Source organism: Syngnathoides biaculeatus, chromosome 5, assembly GCF_019802595.1.
Source record: "Syngnathoides biaculeatus isolate LvHL_M chromosome 5, ASM1980259v1, whole genome shotgun sequence".
NCBI classification, from domain to species: Eukaryota; Metazoa; Chordata; class Actinopteri; order Syngnathiformes; family Syngnathidae; genus Syngnathoides; species Syngnathoides biaculeatus.
The window spans coordinates 7524181-7541426 of NC_084644.1; the positions used below are offsets into that span (position 1 = coordinate 7524181).

The window sequence follows — 17246 nt, forward strand, 5'->3', positions numbered from 1 at the left end:
TACAGTAGTCTAAATTTGTTAAAAACAAAAAATATGGTACTTATGTCGGCACTGAAATGTTACATACGTACAACATTCAAGATTGCCCTTTTATTTAAAAAAAAAATCTATTTTGATTCATTTTAGGAGGCTGGAAAGAACACAGAGGAGGGGAAAGTTTAGGCGTGCGCGTGTGTGTGTGTGTGCGTGTGTGTGTGTGCGTGTGCACAGGAAGTTGCGAGAGGAGAGGTGCGCTCCGTTTGGCAGCGTCGCGCAGCCTACATTCACTCGTGCCATCTGATGCTCGCGTTTGTGATGGCGCAGCAATGCGCGGCGGATGCTGAGAAAAGATCCCGCCGGCTATAAATAGGCTTTGTGTTAAAGAGGCACGCTGTAAATATAGTCGCTTTTTTTTTCGTGGTGTCACTTTATACCACATCACACCGCCAACCGACACACACACGCTCGCATACAGCTGCCAAAGCTAACCGGAGTCCCCTTAACGGCTTCAATATGGCGAAGTGCGTCATGAGTGGAAAGAAAGACTTGAAAAACAGAGGAAGAAAACGAGAAGGAAAGAAAGGAAAGACGGGGGCCGGCAGCGGGCCTAGATGTGGGACAGATTACGCTCATATTGTGTGTGAGTGAGTGTGTGATGTAACAGAGAGCAGGCTTCCCCCGTTCCCCTGGCAGGTTTAGGAAACCTCCGAAGAACAACAACAACAGACTGCAAATATATCGGCTGGGAGTTTTCGCTTGTCCTACCCCTTTCTTTTTATTTCCCTGCGTTTTATTTTATTTATTTTTTTTTTATGACTAACATCTCGACATCCTCGGTTGTCTTCCATCTCCCACGTACATCGGGCGGTGTTTCATTTCTCGTCTTCCCATGTTTGTGTCGCACCACCTTTAACGTGCGCGTGCGCTCGTCTTTAGGTGTTCGTGCAGCGCAACCCTCGACTGTTCGCCTTATAGTGTGTACGGTACAATTTTGCCATTTCTGTGAGCGTTCTTGTCTTTCTTTGCGAGGCAAAAACTTTGACAACACACCTAATGCCGAGATCAGACTTGAGGATTTTAGTCCCAATAGTCGGTTTGGATGTGGTGGACATGAAGACCGTGGGTGCTAGTGAGTAAGATGCACCAGATGGGCTTAGATGGATGCAGATTGACGAAAAAGGAAAAACTGTATTCAGACCCTTTGTTCAGTATTTTGTAGAAGCACCCTTTTGAGCTAATACGGCCTTGATTATTTTTGGGAATGATGCAAGGCTCCTCTGCCATTTCTCCTTATAGATCCTGTCCGGTTCTTTCCGGTTGAATGGTGAACATTGGTCGGCAGCCATTTTCAGGACAACCACCACACGTTTTTTTTTTTTTTTTCTTCGCGCACGATACATTGACGCAATGCTTGGGTGTCGTCGTCGCCTCGGTAACGCGCGTATCCGGTCACCTCTCGGCGAGTATCAGAATACATGTTGTGGATATGGCGAGTTTTTATGATAGTTGTCTGACATTTGTTGACAATTTGTCTTTTAGTCTGATACGGGCCTTATTTGTGGATATTTTAGCAAGAAACACCCCACTAGACCGTGTGTGTGTGTGTGTGCGCGCGCATGTATTACATGTGATCACAATTTAAATCCTTCCTGTGACATCACACAATGACGTCCTTTGACACAGTGAAAGTGTGTGTGCGTGCGTTCTTGTCTCTCCGCGTTTGCGTGGCGCAACCCTCGCTATCCCACCGCTATTGTGTGGACCTTTTGGCAACGAGAACCCCATTAGATTGTGTGTGTGTGTGTGACCTGAGACACATCTGGCAAGGATTGCAAGAATTTTTTCCCCTCTTTGTTCCGTCTAAGCTTGAACAAGTGACTTCTTTACAAGAAAAAGTTGGAGTGTCTCTCTCTCTCTCTTTTTCATGCACGCACACACGCATGCAAATAAAACAGCCGCGGTACACAGCCACACATAATATGACGCAACAGCCGCTGGTCGTGTTCCCAAGGTCCCGTTCTCAGAGCGCTTTGACTGAAGGCCTTTGTCTGAGCCCGCTTTAAAAATAAAACCGGAGCAGGGTTGCTGCTTAACCCGCACATATACGCACATGCTCGCGTGCACGCAAAGTCTGCGACACATGTCCTTATGCTCTTTTTGAGTGTGACCCCAGACTGACCCTCTGGTACGCCAAGTCCTGATCCCGTCGGGAGTGCGTCCGCGCACCCGAGCTTGTTCCGTTAAGCTTCCGCCGCCAAGTGTAATTATACGCTTGTATAACACCCGTCGCGTTCGTTAACGCGCGCACAGGCGGACGCGAGCGCTCGGGCACGGTCACGCCACCTGTCCATTCGACCGACGGTCACGGAAACTCGATCGTCCGCAAGCGAACATATCAGACCTGTTCAACTCTTCTTAACGGCTCGTAAAGCGAAGAGCCCGGCAGCGTCCCGTTTCATCGTTTGGCTCGCGGCGTATGATCACGGGTCGTACATGTAACTTTTACAGAAACACGAGCCGTCGTATCACAGGGTGGGATAAAGAGAGAAATTAACGACGCTGCCTTTGATCGTTTCTCACGCCGCCGTTTCGCCAAAGTTGCCGAGACACATGCACAAACCGCACTAATACTGAATTTACTGTAGGGATTTTTTTTATAGTCCTTTACTACTGAATTAGCGTACAGCTAGTGAAGTCGTAAATACAATAAATATTTGTATAAAAACACTAAATGAGTAAAAGTAAAATACAGTACAAGCTCTGTTCTCGACCACAATTCGTTCCAGAAGGCGGTTCGAGAACAGATTTGTTCCAAAACCGAATCGATATTCCCCACGTCTGCGTACAGAGGCTCCGTTATACACAATAACAACGCGTGTCGTGGGTCAGCTAGTGGGGCGGCGCACGTTATGTTACTTCTGGGTTTTTTCGCGGCGCGTTCAAATTTACAATAACAAAGCGCGTCGTGGGTCAGCTGGTCGGGCCGTGCGCGTTATGTTATTTCCGGGTTTTTTCGCGGTGCGTTCGAATCCACAATAACAACCCGCGTCGTGTTTAAGCTGGTTGGGCTGCACGCGTTATGGTATTTCTGGGTTTTTTCACGGCGCGTTCACATTCACAATGACAACGCGCGTCATCCATCAGCTGGTCGGGCCGTGCACGTTCTTATTTCCAAGTTTTTTCGTGGTGCGTCCAAATTCACAATAAAGCGCGTCATGGATCAGCTAGTCGGGTGGCTCACGTCATGTTATATCTGGGTTTTTTCGCGGTGCGTTCAAATTTACAAAAACAAAGCACGTCGTGGGTCAGCTGGTTGGGCCGCGCGCTTTATGTTATTTCCGGGTTTTGTCGCAGGCGTTCGAGTACTGATTTTGGTTCGAAAACAGAAGCAAACGGAATGTCGAAATTTTCGTTTGAAAACCGATTTGTTCGAGAACGGAGACGTTCGAGAACCGAGTATAACTGTTATTGCGCTGTCCTTGTAATGATGAGGAGGCTGCAATTGTTTCTCCTCAATCAAACGGTCCCATCTCGGGGTAATGGGAGACAATGACATTAATAGGTCAAGTCTACTCCGTTTTGTTGTTCTGGTTGCTGTCGTCGCACAAGGATCGCGTGTTGAAAATAGAAGCCAGGTCTTAAGTGATTTAGGAAGTTGTGAAGGCCTCAATACTTCAATTGCAAGCTCATTCATTCACACTCCCACGCAAACATGTTAAAGCTGATCTGCGCATTGGGCACAACCGAGATTGCCGAATGTGCCAAATTGCAGGGCAGTTCTGGGTCGGCGTTCTGGGAGATACATTTAGAACATACTATGTGAATGATCAAACCTCAGACTATTCGTCATGCCTGGTTCTGTGCCTTTAAATACCACGTGTGAAAGGGGCGTGCACGGCAGCGCCAAATAGCAGAGACAAAATGAACTTCTCCGCTTCTGTTAAGAAACCTGACATGCCAGAAACAAAAATTACAGTGAAGAAAATAAGTATTTGAACACCCTCCTATATCGCAAGTTCTCCCGCTTAGAAATCATGGAGGGGTCGGAAATTTTCATTGTAGGTGCATGTCCACTGTGAGAGAGAAAATCCAGAAATCACATTCTATGATTTTTTTTTTAACGATTCATTTGTGTGATACACCTGCAAATAAGTATTTGAACACCTGTCTATCAGCTAGAATTCTGACCCTCAAAGACCTGCATTTAAAAGTCCCCCTCCACTCCATCTTTTATCCTGAATCAGATGCACCTGTCTGAGGACGTTAGCTGCATAAAGACACCTGTCCAGCCCATATAATCAGTAAGACTCAAACTTGGAACATGGCCAAGACCAAAGAGCTGTCCAAAGATACCGGAGACAAAATGGTACAAGTCCACACGGCCGTAAGAAGTATATCAAGGTTCTGGCGTGCCCAAGCCAGTCTCCAGACCTAAAACCAAGAAAAAATCTTTGGAGGGACTTGAAACTCCATGTTTCTCAGTGACAGTCCAGAAACCTGTCCGATCTAGAGAAGATCTGTGTGGAGGAGTGGGCCAAAATCCCTCCTGTGTGCAAACCTGGTGAACAACTACAGGGAAATTTGACCTCTGTAATTGCAAAGAAAGGCCACTGTACCAAATATTAACGGTTGTTTTCTCAGGTGTTCAAATACTTATTTGCAGCTGTATCACACAAATAAATCTGGATTTTTGTTCTTAGATTATCTCTCTCACAGTGGACGTGCACGTACGATGGAAATTTCCGACCCCTCCGTGATTTCTAAGTGAGAGAACTTGCAATATAGCAGGGTGTTCAAATACTTATTTCCTTCACTGTAACATATATGTCTACTCGGCAATGAAATGTTTGTGCTTCTGAGTGATCTACTAACAATGACAAAAAAAATTTCAACTCTCCATGTGCTTGTGTGGGAGTCATTTTAGCGCACGGTGACAATTGGCGCTGGCCTCTCCCAGAGCAGTTTTTTTTTGGTGTGCTGTGCCAAATTTTAAACAATTTTACGTACGACGAGCAGATGCCGTATATCCAATTTCCTTGCACTCGGGTTGAGTTAAATCAAACGGCTGTTGCCTTCCCCAAACGTATCAGGGTCTTTTCCTCAGTAATATCTGTTTGCCTCTTCCACTAACACTTCCAATTCCATCTTCATTTCCGAGGTGTAAGTTCAAAACCCTCTTTTAAATACAGCAATCTCACCCACTTTTACACCTCTTGCCACAACTTGTTCAGGTTGACCACGTAATTAAGCAACAGTTGTATGGGATCTGAGTAAATGAGGCCCCTAAGACGTCCGTTTCTTCTTGCCGGCTCGTATTCCGAAACACATCAGCAGCTAATTAAACAAGATCCATAAGCGAACGGTCATAATACGACTCCTCGGCATTCATGTTAGGTCAGTGTGTCACAAGTCAATCCTAGACAGAGCCCGAACAGCACAGGACATTCACAGTCGAGGGTGGGGGCTGAACCGTTGGGGCACCTGCTGAAATCAGGCGGTTCTACGCCACATAGTGTGTGACAGAACCTGATCCACTAATATCAGCCGCGTTGCTATTCGCGTCCGGCGCAAACACACTGCTGTCCAATAATATCGTCGACTGTCACACACACACACACATGCGTCCCTCTTTAGATGCACGCTCACGCGCTGGATGTCACACGGATCTGCTCTTGTTACAGACGCACAAACCTCCCCAGCAACACATTATACAAGCTAGAACACTGTAACACACACACACTCACACGCTCACAAGTTGGCCGTGGCCGGCCGTAGTGTCCTGTTCATCAGATGCTTGAAAGGACACCCCCCGAGAGGAGTCCTTTTCACAGTAATAGCACCCGACAGCACTTTACGCTGACCCGGTGGTTCTCTCTCGCCGCGGTGAAGGGGACGGCGAGTTCTCACTTCCGCGCCAAGTGGGGGAAGGAGAGTCTTTCATGGCCGCGCCACTCCAGCGGCTGCGGGCTCGAGCGCACTCCAAAGCGCTCGCTTGGCCCTCGTCCTCCGTGGAGTGCCGGCGCTCTAATTGCGGTGAACGAGCGACGGGTAAATGGCGACCGGCGTGAAATATTTCTGATGATGTTCGGGTGGCTTGTTCTGGGGAGTGGGTGAGCACGCCGAAAGTGTTCGCAGGATGCGCAAAAATGAATAGCACGTTAATGGAGGGGTGGGAGGAAAATAATGAAAAAAAAAATGTCCACAATGTTTAATATTTGTTCGACAGAACTACAGTGAAACCGTACAGTACAAGAGGAATTCACAAAGCTACACTTTCGCCATATTTTGTGATGGCACAGCCTAATTCTGAAATGGATTCATTAATTTTTTTATTTTATTTTTTATTTATTATTTTTTCATTTCATTAATTTTTTTCCACTCAAAATTCTACACTTCTGACATTTTTTTTTAGATTTTTGCTCATTTAAATTTTTGCAAATTTTGAAAAAAAAATCCATCCATTCATCCATTTTCTTTTGCCGCTTATCCTCACAAGGGTCACCGGACTGCTGGAGCCTATCCCAGCAGTCAACAGGCAGGAGGCAGGGTACATACACCCTGAACTGGTTGCCAGCCAATCACAGGAAAAAATGGAGACAGACAACAGTCGCACTCACAATCACACCTATGGGCAATTTAGAGTCTCCAATCAATGCATATTTCTGTGTTTCATCCTAGTTGTCGTTTTGCCCCAGGATTCAAACCTTCGTCACCGGCTCCCCCGATACGGCTAAACCAGATGCGAGGCCGCTCCGACAGCATCGGATACTCAGACTGCTGACCTTTCTTAATGAAGCAATATTATGATTGATGGTAATCTCTCTGCTAATCCATGTGTGGGATCTGAATGTCTGCTACAGAGCAGTCGTCCCCCCAATCACCCCCCCCCCACCCCGTACCTCTCTTCCGAAACCACAACTACCAACAATGCATTTTAATGGTAAAGAGTCAAAACTGTTAAAAGTTGCTGTGTCCAGTCTTCATAATTTCAGTACCAGAGTATAAGTGGACACAGTAAAGAGTCATTCATATTGTTACTATCTAATCTGGATATTCATATACAGTAACGCATGTTATAACTAATAGCGGATCCCAGAGGGTCAAAAACTATTTTATTAGTGTCCACTGAAGCGCAAACGTGCTTATGATTATAAGATTTGTTCAACACTGCATTACTCATCGTTATGTGGCAATTCAAGCTCTGCTACGTTTGCATGAAGTCCATCCAGCCATCCGTTTTCTACCGCTTTTCCGGGTCGGGCCGCGGGGGAAGTAGCTTCACCAGCGATACCCAGACTTTCCTTTCCCCAGCCACTTCTTCCAGCTCTTCCGGAGGGATCCCGAGGTGTTCCCAAGCCAGTCGAGAGACATAGTCTCCCCAGCGGGTCCTGGGTCGTCCTCGGGGATATGCCGGGAACGCCTCACCAGGGAGGCGTCCGGGAGGCATCCGGATCAGATGTCCCAGCCGCCTCATCTGGCTCCTCTCGATGCGGAGGAGTAGCGGCTCGACATTGAGCCCCTCCCGGATGACAGAGCTTCTCACCCTGCGGAGGAAACTCATTTTGGCTGCTTGTATCCGGGATCTTGTTCTTTCGGTCACGACCCACAGCTCATGCCCATAGGTGAGGGTAGGAACGTAGAACGACTGGTAAATTGAGAGCTGCGCTAAGCTCCCTCTTTACAACAACGGACCAATACAAAGTCCACATCACTGCAGACGCTGCACCGATCCGTTTGTCGATCTCCTGCTCCATTCTTCCCTCACTCGTGGACAAGACCCGAAGATACTTGAACTCCTCCACTTGGGGAAGGATCTCATCCCCGACCTGGAGGGGGCTCGCCACCCTTTTCTGACTGAGGACCGTGGTCTCGGATTTGGAGGTGCTGATTCTCGTCCCAGCCACAGGCTGCGAATCGCTCCAGTGAGAGCTGGAGATCACGGCTTGATAAAGCCAACAGAACCACATCATCTGCAAAGAGCAGAGATGCGATGCTGAGGCCACCAAACCGGACCCCCTCTACGCCTCGGCTGTGCCTACAAATTCTGTCCATAAAAGTTCTGAACAAAATCGGTAACAAAGGGCAGCCTTGGCGGAGTCCAATGAAAACGAGTCTGACTTATTGCCGGCATTGCGGACCAAACTCTGACAGCGGTCGTACAGGGACCGAACAGCTCGTATCAGGGGGTTCGGAATATGAATATGAAATGTAATCCATGAGAAAATGTGTCTCTGTAAATATTTGTAACAGGCAATATTTGGCGAATAAATGACAAGGAAAACTTAGTATCTGTTGTGAGTTTGGGGGTTTGAATCCAGGCTTCATCCTTCCTGCGTTATCTTTACAAAGGCAGAATTTCAGAGTAACTTGTGCGAAGTTGCTTATTTACCAGCTTGTTGCGTGTTGTCTAAACACAGCAGAGTCAAGAACCTCCCATTACCCAGACAATGGAAAACTCAAGTCGCGAGCCTGCGGGTCTGCTCGGGATGAGGCCCGACAGCGAGCAAGTGAGGGGATCCGTGCTGGCAAAACAAGGTGTTATGTACTTATCCAAGTTTAACTAGATGCCAGCTATCGTCGGGATATCCATCTTCCTTGCTTTGACAGTCCTCGCGACTACTCATGTGTCCCCCCTCCCCCACCGGGAACACTTTGTGTATATTCTGTTGCCTCTGTGGTATTCCTCGGGTGTGCGGCCGCCAACTCAGCATCACCGCTGGACTTCATCACTCGCGATTCGGCACATCCAGGATTACGCCAGCATTCCCCCGTCGCGCTGTCATGATGCAAAATCGGCTCGGGCCAAGTGTCTCTCTCTCTCTCTCTCTCTCCTCTCTCCTCTCTCTCTCTCTCTCCTCTCTCTCTCTCTCTCTCTCTCCCTAGGCTTGTTGAGTTGCGAGAGTTGCGTTGATGTGTTTCTTGGCCCAACATCCAGACGGGACGAGCGTATTACCGAAGCCTTCAGGCATCAGGAAGATATCTTCTAGGATACTTGGAATTCCTTGTGGAAATGTTTCAGTCTGACACAGAAGGTGAACCGCAGTCCAGCCAAAGCGAGCGTTTGAAGCAGCCAGAGAGGGAGAGGTGAGCGTCGCGGCAGTCGTCTCCCCCCTCCACAACCCCCTGCGCACTCCTTCCTTTTGAGGCCAGAGCCAGCTGGATCTCCTCACAGGTTTAAAATTATGGGACAGTTATTCGGGGAAGCCTATTATGGTATGAGGCGACAACACGTTGCACTCTTCACGCACACCAACAGGGGCGATTACGCCACAGCGTCTGATAGGAATCAGGCTTTTCCAGCGTTATCGGGCCGGGAAGTGATGATGCGGTGCATTCCCGGGATGGCTAAGTGGTCAGGTTTGCCGCTCGCTTTGGACACGTGCTGCAAATATTTACCTAAAAGCGGACTGGGCCGCAATAAAGCTAAATCTCGGTTTTGCTCTCACGCTTATGAAGTCATGCTGGAGAAATAAGAAACGAGTGAAGGGATAAAAGGAATGCGGAGGGAAATGTAAAAAAAAAAAAAAAAAAAAAAAGAGTGACGGAGGCACAATTAGTCAGAGCAGTGATACATGCTGCGGCTATTCGCTTAAAAACACATTCGCTGGCCACACGGAATATTAACAGTTCGTTCAAAACGTCCTCATTTTCTAAATGAGGTCATTTTTACATCATTCGTTCCGAAGATTTATCCTGGATTTCTGGGTTACTTTGAAAGGCCGAGGCCAAAGAAGCTTCTATTGCAAAATTTGACATTTTATTCACTCACTGGTTACTTTATATTAAGTAGAACTGAACATTCCTAGAGGATCCGATAATGCTGCACGCCGGAGCGACGCGGCCATACCCGACTGAACTGTGGCAACGTGTGCGGGTTTGCGGGTGGAAATTGGTTTTCACGTGTGGCCGACTGTCGGCCGCTAGTTTTTGTTGTGATCGCCGTCAAACCGCATCGCAACGTCGCTCATGTGAAAACCAATCAAAAATTGCACATGATGAGAATTCCAGGGTCCAAATGGAAGCAAGATCCAGTTGTCAAACTGCAGCAATACAGCTGGTCCAGTATTATTATTATTATCATTTTTGGAGTAGCTCTTAACTATATTTATGTTTTCACGCTGCACGACACTGACAGCAGATCTGCACTGTTATGTGAGCAAATAAGCACTCCATTAGTCCCCTCATAGTTTGTTTTAAATCATAACACATGTTTGTTTCCCACTCGTGGAAAGACAGACAATCTCTTAAGCCTGCGTTTCTTTGTCCGCAATTTCCCCCTGATCCCAAACGGGTTTTCTTTTGCTGTCCGGGACACAACCAACCAAATCGATGTTCCACTTCCAGAGAGCAACGGAAAGAATCCTCCCGCCGTTTGCCAGTTCCCACATCTCACCTACGGTGACCCGTGAGGCAACAATGGACACATTCACTTATGATTAGCTGAAGAACATCCCGGACTTCTGCAAAGCACGAATGGATACACCGCCAGCTATTTCACCCCACCCCTCGCTAAGATGCCCTTGAAATCTTCCTTTCGGCTTGTCCCGATTAGGGGTCGCCACAGCATGTCATCTTTTTCCATCTAAGCCTATCTCGTGCATCTTCATGTCCTCACTCACAACATCCATCAACCTTTTCTTTGGTCTTCCTCTCTTCCACTCTTGCCTGGCAGCTCCGTCCTCAGCACCCTTCTACTAATATACTCACTCCTCCGCCTCTGAACATGTCCAAACCATCGAAGTCTGCTCTCTCGAATCTTGTCTCCAAAACATCCAGCTTTGGCCGTCCCTCGAATGAGCTCATTTCTAATCCTATCCAACCTGGTCACTCCGAGCGAGAACCTCAACATCTTCATTTCTGCCACCTCCTGTTCTGCTTCCTGTTGTCTCTTCAGTGCCACCGTCTCCAATCCGTACATCTTGGCCGGCCTCACCACTGTTTTCTAAACTTTGCCCATCATCCTAGCGCAGACACCTTCCACCAACTGTTTCATCCCGCTTGGACCAGTTTCTTCACTTCCTCACCGCACTCGCCATTGCGCTGTATTGTCGACCCCAAATAGTTGAAGTCGTCCACCCTCGCTCTCTCTTCTCCCTGGAGCTTCACTCTTCCCCCACCACCTTTGTCATTCATGGCCATATACTATGTTTTATTTTCGGCTAATCTTCATTCCTCTCCTTTCCAGTGCGTGCCTCCATCTTTCTAATCGTTCCTCCGCCTCCTCCCTGCACTCACTGCATATCAGAATATCATCTGCGAACATCAAGGTCCAAGGAGAATCCAGTCCAACCTCATCCGCCAGCCTACCCATTACTACCGCAAACAGGAAGGGGCTCAGAGCGGATGCCTGATCCAGCACGCCCGCGACCCTAATGAGGATGAGTGGCTCAGAAAATGGATGGATGGATCAAAATGACTGGATTCATCAAATCATTTCTGACTGGGCTCAGCAACCTTTTCGAGGCCGAGGGCTACTTCGTGAGCACCGATCGCATGAAGGGCTACGTGACCTGTTTGCGGCAAATTTCAGACTCAGTTCATTACGCGTACATAATTTTTTTGTTTTAATTTATTGTAGTAAATGACATTACAGGCATATTAAATTTTGAATTCACGTAAGCAAGTCACCTTATATGATCCTCGCGGGCTACCATTCGCTCGCGGGCACCGCGTTTGGTGACCCCTGATTTATGGCTAATAAAACCACGTAAAAAGACAACTCATTCCACTCCCTGTAGTGAGGAGAACAGTGTGCAAACGCCAAAATCTCATATTTCAAATTATTTCAATCAATGCACAAATAGCCGTGAAAATAGAAAGAGATGTGAGTGGGTTTGTGTACAAACCTTTTGGCCACGTTTACATTTCCATTCTGACTGAATTATACTAATGAGAACGGCAAAATCAATTCATGGGGGATGTGGACCACTGCAACACATCTTTGTTCTGCAAAATATTGAAGACACTTTTGAGCAAAGTACATGGCACAAGCGCAGAGCGGTTTCCTGCTCCTAACAAAGGCGCATTCAATTGTGTTTAATGGTTTGATCTCAAAATGACCCAACGATAATTCATTGTGTTTGCCTGTGTGTGATATCTGTCACTTTGACGCTCCCAGCGCTATTATAACGAGCATACGCCTGACGTCACCCACGGCTCATATTAACCCGACGGCGCTTTGTGCGCCTTAATGCGCGTGCAAAATTGCGTGTCTCCATCTTGTTGTGAGCGTGCGGGCGAGTGTGCGCGCTCGTACGGCTTTCGCGTGCGTTTCCGGCAACCAAACGACGGCTCAAGTGGTCCGCTCGCGTTCTTAATGTCCGATTATGAGCTGTTAGCCGGGGAGGGAACGCGGCGAAGGATTGGACTCGGGGAAATAACTGGAGGGCTTTGGCATCCTCATCTCCCCTCATCATCCATTTTTTTTTTAAATTGTGTGCGCAGGCTCAAGTGGCTTTGCGAAACTTCTGCTGCCCGGAGAGGAGCCGTCCATGCAGCCGGCGCACTCAATAAGCACCATTCATGACTCGCAGTATAGGCAACAACACAACTCGACATTGTGCTTTCATACGTTTACGCCGCTTGTCCCACTGAACGAGACGTGAGAAAGTAACCCGGTTTGAACCGAAATCCCATTTTTTTCGCCGAGAATTGCGCAACGGGGAGGGCAAATAGCGGCGCATTGAGATGCTTCAAAATAATGCCGCTTTCTGGGGAATCGACGTGAGACATCCCGACGACGACGCTCCCCTCACATCAAGGCTAGCACAAGATCCACGTGCGGGCGGATATCTAACCTGCCAAGCGTGTGTGTGTGTGTGTGTGTGTGTGTGTGCGCACACCCTCAGCTGTCCCCTAAGGGATACTTGCGTCTCGTCTGTGAGTCACAGGCAGAGTCTGTGTCTGTGTTTGAGCCCATCAGAACAAATCAGCTTCAACATCCCCTGCTTCACCTCGGGCATGCGAGTGCTCACAAACACACACACACAAACACACATGCACACACACACACGCTACATGCTTAGACATCCCCAGGGATATGTGCTATCCCCCCCCCCCCACCACCACCACCACCACCACCACCCCACCCCCCAACAACCCCTGGAGCTGAAACCTCTTCCCTCTCCTCCTCGCTTTTCCTTGTCGTTCCACACCGGACAACTGCGAGCATATGTTGTTCACTCGCACGGCCGAAACGTTTTCGCAACAGACAAGCCGCTATCTGTTCCGAGCCGCTCTTCTTTGTCATTTGTTGTGATTTTCGCCGCCGGTCCCCCTTTTGTTGTCGATCAAAGAAGGCCCGTCACAAATAAAGTTGTCATTTGTGCATCTGCAAGTTGTTAAAGCGTCTCCTGCCGCAAACGCTGATTGCTCCACTTTACAGCCGACAATTTTGCCTTGACAGGCAAAATCCATTCAAGTTCATGTGGTGGCCAACACACTACACAAGCGGAGAAAAACAAAGACGAGATGATTATTCATTCTTTGGGTCAATAATTTCCCTTCTTGAAACTGAAATAAAAACTACTTGACGGGACTGCGTGGAGAAGATGAAAGCCGTGCAGGCCGGCTTTGTTTGGGGTCTTGTGATCATGTGCTGGTGTATTTTATGTCAACACAAAATTGGCAATATCCTACAGAATAATACAAAATATTATGTGGGGTTATAAGCTTTCTTGCAGTTAGCGGTAGAGTCACTCTCCGTAGAACTTCGATATAAAATTGTCACATAAATGAACAAGTGAAACGACAGCACAATGGTTCAGCTGCTAAAGTCTTGGCCTCACAGTTCTGAGGTCCCGGGTTCAATCCCGACCCCGCCTGTGTGGAGTTAGCATGTTTTCCCCTTTCCCTGCGTGGGTTTTCTCCGGGCATTCCGGTTTCCTCCCACATCCCAAAAAACACACAACATTAATTGGACCCTCTAAATTGCCCCTCGGTGTGGTTCTGAGTGCGGCTGTTTGTCTCTTTGTGCCCTGCGATTGGCTGGCGACCAGTTCAGGATGTACCCCCGCCTCCTGCCCGTTGACAGCCGGGATGGGCTTCAGCACTCCAGCGACACTCGAGAGGATATGCGGCGAAGAAAATGGACGGATGAATGGGTGAAACACCAAAATGTTCACGCAAACTACCATAATTTCCGGCCTACAAACCGCGACTTTTTTCCACATGCTTTCAACCTTAATGTTTATGCGGGGATGCGGCGCTAGCGTTAGCGCACCTGGTTACAAGTCTCGGTACACATTTTGTTCTCTCGAAATTCTTTTGAAAGTCACAACCCAACTTCTGTAGAGCAAGTTGTTCTGTACAAATTCTATAGAATTGTATAGGTTTCTATAGAATTTCTATAGAAAATGTTTAGCAGGGTAACGCTAGCGCTGCACTAGCATTAAACTCTTTCTGTGTACCGAAGCTTATAACCATAATAATTGTAATAACAGTAACAACATAATAATGGATAATAATATAATGATGTAATAACATAATAACAACCTCTGTAGGCCAGGAATTACGGTATATCATTTTGGCGAAAGAAATTTTGCTGGCATAATGCTAACACAGACAGCCAAACGGAAATCAGCACAGATGCGACAGTAATTATTAACCTTTATACAACTGCCACTTTACATATCTTGAGCAGCAACATACACAAACAAAGCATAGAACAATATTGAGACATTCACTCTGCAACGTGGGAACGACGACTACTACTGGAGTATATTGTGGAATAACGTGGTACTACATTGAAAGCACAACTCAAAACAAAATTTAGACTTGCCTGTACACGGTAAAAATACATTTTTAAAATATGAATCTGCAATAGAGTAAGGACGTAAACGCTGACCCGTGTAATAATAAATTTAGCGCCGCCACCATTGTTGTTCCGACCAATGTTTGAACGAAAGACGTTAACGGTTAACAACCACCCCGCGTCACGTAAAGAGCGGAAAGGCCACGGCACTCAATCCCGCCGCCAGAGATGACCATCAATAAAATGTGTATGTCTGTCGAGAGAATAAAAGAGACTAGAACAGCCCTACACATCCCTCGCTGCACGAGTGAGGGTTAGATAAGAGGCCCTGCGCGGACTTGTGTCCTTGTTTGGAGTGCGCCTCATTGATGCATGTTGTGCAATGAAGAGCCTCTCAGGAACTATCCACTCACATGCGCACACTCTCCAAATTGGTGTCAATGTTTTGTTAGTGGAAGGAAAATGAGCGTGTTTGGTGGGTGAAATCGCCTCCCCTGGGACCTTTTCCTCGGTCGATTGTTTGCCTTTACTGATGATAATGTCCACGATGTAGACATCTGCGACTATTCCTGGCGCGCGGTCGGGAGTTTTATACGAGTTCCGCGCAGGGGAAAGTCTCTCATCCCCAAGGTTAAGCCCCGGGTTTCCGGTTTTTCCCCTCGCTGCAATTCTGCTGAGTGAGTGGAAGTCACTTTTGGCTCCCTCCCCGCGCCTTGGTTGACTCACCGGGCAAACAGGGTGTTTGTTCGCATACGTAGCGGGAGGGTGGGGGGGTGGGGGTATCCTTTGTGCGTATGAGGCGTCCTCACGGTGCGGTGGCACGGTGCCACTTAAGCACATTAGCGAAGGGAAACACTCGGTTTGCCTGGCTTAACCATCCACTAATAATTGGATCAGCATGTGTCCAATGAGGCCCGGGCCACAAACTAATGTCCTAATTGGATTAGAGAGTGTGGCCGTGTATTTTTGTGTGCGTGAGGGTTTCCCTGGCTCACCGCGTGGATAGCAAAGTAGCTGGAGAGTAAGACGTGCGTGCGACGTCACTCGCCGGGACACGTGTCCGTTTGGCCTTTTGCGACCGATGACAGGTATTTTCCTGCCGAGCGGGAGATTCCGTGAGCAACGGGGGGGGGGGGGGGGGGGGGCGTCACAAAAGGACAATTGCGAGAGATACGGAGAGGAAAAGCTTTATTTAACTGACAGAAACACGCTGATAATTAGTCTGGAGAGAGAGGTGGAAAAGCTGTGTGGGGAAAAAAAAAAGACTGAGGATTACATAACTCACAAAGCAGTGACATTTTACTGAGAGCCTTGAATTTTTTTTTTATGTGCAGTTTTTAATCAAATGAGACCAAAAGCAAAATATTAAGACCGAATAGAAAAACGCAAATGATGCCACGACAGTCTCGGCTCGCTAAAGAAGAACAAATACATTGGCAACGTGAACAGCGGCGACGCCGTCGTCCCAATTCTTCAGACTTGTGCGTGTGAAAGGATCTTTGTTTATAAAGTACGTGTGCGATGTGACTGGCCGGCGACCAGTCAAGGGTGTAGTCTACAAGTATCTCTCACCAGAAGCCAGACGGGGTCGGGTTTAGTTCACCGGCGACCGATGGGGAAACTGGATTGCAGGATTAGAAAATTGCCCAGATAAAAGTTGTAGAGTTCCGTGGTCGAACCGTTGACATTTATTGCCTTTTCCATTATATCCTAAGAAATTGTGTGAGGTCTCACTGTCGCTGGCGGTGTTCCGGGCAACTCCCACCGGAAGGAGACCCCGGGGATGACCCAGGACTCGCTGGAGAGAATCTTGTCTCTCGGTTGGCCTGGGATCCTCCCGGAAAAGCTGGATGAAGTGACCGGGGAAAGGGAAGTCTAGGGATCCCTATTAAAACTACTTCCCCCGCGACCCGACCTTGGTTAAGCGGTAGAAGATGACTGAATGAACAAAGACATGCGTGAAATGCTGAATGACATGGTAGACCACCCTCCCTCAGACCAGGGAACAGATTATCAAGTGGATCTTAATTTAAGCGGCATAAAGGAGAAACATCATCAAGGCCTACAGGCAAATCCAATTTACATTCTGTTAAGAATTTCACATCCTGTCCAAGTAAGAAAGGTTAAACAACCACAGTATAGCCAACAGTTTTTTGTATTGTGGTTTTCCGGTAGTAACTACTTTCCAAGCACATCTAGCAGTGTGAGCTGCCAAAAAAGTCTGATAAATGGCTGAAATGAGGATTTAACACATCGGCGTTTCTTCTCATTCAGTATATTTCCCAAGCTGCGATTAACATGAAAATTTCACCAGGTGTTCGGAACAACCCAAGTAATCAATACAAACAAAAAAGTAGAAATAAAATTGTGTGAAATGATGTGAAATAATACTGAGAAAAAGGTTTGAACACACCACACATGGCCAATGATTCTGCTTTATTACTTACCAAGATGGCAGAAGATTGCATCTGTCCTTCAATAATGTGGTTTTCCAGTCCCATTTGCCGAAAAGCAA

The 17246-nt window shown here is 47.5% G+C and overlaps 1 long non-coding RNA gene across 1 annotated transcript in view; it reads right to left on the reverse strand.

The window, feature by feature from the left end:
* Window positions 1–13104: 13104 nt before the first annotated feature.
* Window positions 13105–17246, reverse strand: part of LOC133500490 (uncharacterized) — a 78388-nt gene continuing 74246 nt past the window's right edge. Inside the window, exon 6 of the long non-coding RNA XR_009794921.1 lies at window positions 13105–13420. This is a non-coding gene — a long non-coding RNA (uncharacterized LOC133500490). The remainder of the gene's footprint in view (window positions 13421–17246) is intronic.